General features: G+C 66.7%; 1 protein-coding gene across 4 annotated transcripts in view; it reads left to right on the plus strand.

The window, feature by feature from the left end:
- Positions 1-620: 620 nt before the first annotated feature.
- PPFIA3 (PTPRF interacting protein alpha 3) overlaps positions 621-1,743 on the plus strand; it is an 18,783-nt gene continuing 17,660 nt past the window's right edge. For 2 of the 4 annotated variants that reach the window (XM_069103382.1, XM_069103385.1), the window contains exon 1: positions 621-765. The gene's annotated coding sequence lies outside the window, so the exon portion shown is untranslated. Of the gene's footprint in view, positions 766-797; positions 967-1,743 lie in introns of those variants that run through there. The other 2 variants (XM_069103384.1, XM_069103383.1) reach the window with 2 other exon arrangements.

A 1,743-nucleotide genomic window follows, 5' to 3' on the forward strand; every position in this document is an offset into this window, starting at 1 on the left:
GGGGGGGAACCCTCAGGATCGTGGGAGGAGACCCCCACCCCCCGCCTTGGGTCTCCCCCAGCATCCAATCAACGTCTGCTCCTTCAGCTCCCCGCCCAGCCAGAAGATGCTTAATGTTGGGGGGGAGGGGAGCACTCAGTGCATTATGGGAGAATCCCTCCTTCCTCGCCCCCGCCCCCGCAGCGCGGTCCCGAATTTTGCGAGAGAGGGGCTGGGGGAGACTCGGGATCGCGCTCCTCCGCGGTGACATCATCGCTTCGGCTCAGAGTGGGGCCACGCCCCCAATACCCGTTCATTGGTCGGCGCCACCCCCGCCCTCCGCCCTCCCCGCCGAGGGGAGGGACCCTCAGGCGCGCCGGGCCCAGTGCTGCCCCCCCATTGGCTCAAGCTCACCGTCCGTCAGGCGGCTGTTAAAGGGGCCGCGGCCCCGGGAGTGCAGGGAGGGGGCTGCTGAATTTTGAGGGGAGCGGGGGGGGGCGGGGGAGGGGGCGGCTGCGGCCTCACGGGGGGAGCCCGAGCCGGGGCCCAGAGACAGAGACAGCAACCCAGAGACAGAGAGAGACAGAGACGCCGAGACACAGAGACAGCGCCGGGAGGGCAGCGAGAGCAGAAGGGAGGGAGGGAAGGAGGGAGGGGAGACAGCGAGACCTCGAGCCGGGGAAGGAGGGAAGGCAGGAAGGCAAGAAGGCGGGGGCCCCTCCCGGCCTCCTCGGGGCTCCCGCCACCCCCGCCCCCGCCGCAGCCCCAGCGCCACCGCCCGATCAGGTAAGAGACGGAGCCCCGGGGACCCCGGCGTCCTGGCCCCACGACGTCCCGCAGGAATCCCGGCGCCTCGGCCCCCCCGACGTCCCGCATGGACCCAGGCGTCCCGGCATCCCGCAGGGACCCGGGCGGGCGTCCCTTCTTGTTCTGACATCCTTCAGGAATCCAGGCATCCCGGCCTCCCCAACAGTCCGCAGGCACCGGGTCAGGCTTCCCTACCTGCCCCAATGCCCCTCAGGGACCAGGGCGCCCAGGCTTTCCTGGGACCTCGCAGGGACCCAGACATTCTGGACTCCCCAGAATCCGTCAGGGACCCAAACATCCGGGCCCCAGCCTCTACCCTTCAGCTAGCTTGTGGTCCCTTCCCCCAGCCCCCACTGTATTGCTCCCCCACTTCCATCTTTCCCTTCTCCCGGACCCATGCGTCCTGGCTTCCCCCCGGCCGCACCCGCCTCATTCATCTCCGCCCATGTTTGGCCAGCGGCCCCATTCTAGAACCCCGACTCAGGCCCTTAGGCGGGATTATCTGGCTGGTCATAGGCTCTGGCCTCAGGCCCGGTCTTGGAGCTGTCCATGGTGAAATCGGCTTGCCTAGACCTTGCCGTCCCCCTTTTCCTACAAGCTCCCAGTCTCTAGGGCAGCTCTGGGCCATCCAGTACCGAGAGGTCTAGACCACAGCCACCTGCCCCCCCCCCCTCCGCTCCCCAGGGAGGCAGGCGTCAAATCCTCCATCCCTTGTCTCCTTAGGGACACAGGCGTCTCTTCCCCCAGCCCCTTTGGCCTCTCAGAGAACTAGGTGTTCCCTCAGGTCTGACTTGTTACAGAGGCCCAGCCCCAAATGTCCAGGGTCTGAGTGATCACCACTCCGAGCTATGGCCTTACTTGAGCCATAGTCTCTCCTTCACTTAAGGCCTTAAAGGGATGTTCCTGTGTTGGGGGGGGGGGAAGAGCCTCAGGGCTGAGCCATATATGTCCATGTTG

Source organism: Petaurus breviceps, unplaced genomic scaffold (genome assembly GCF_028583685.1).
Source record: "Petaurus breviceps papuanus isolate PSGF00001 unplaced genomic scaffold, PetGlider_PUasm1.0 577, whole genome shotgun sequence".
NCBI lineage: Eukaryota > Metazoa > Chordata > Mammalia > Diprotodontia > Petauridae > Petaurus > Petaurus breviceps.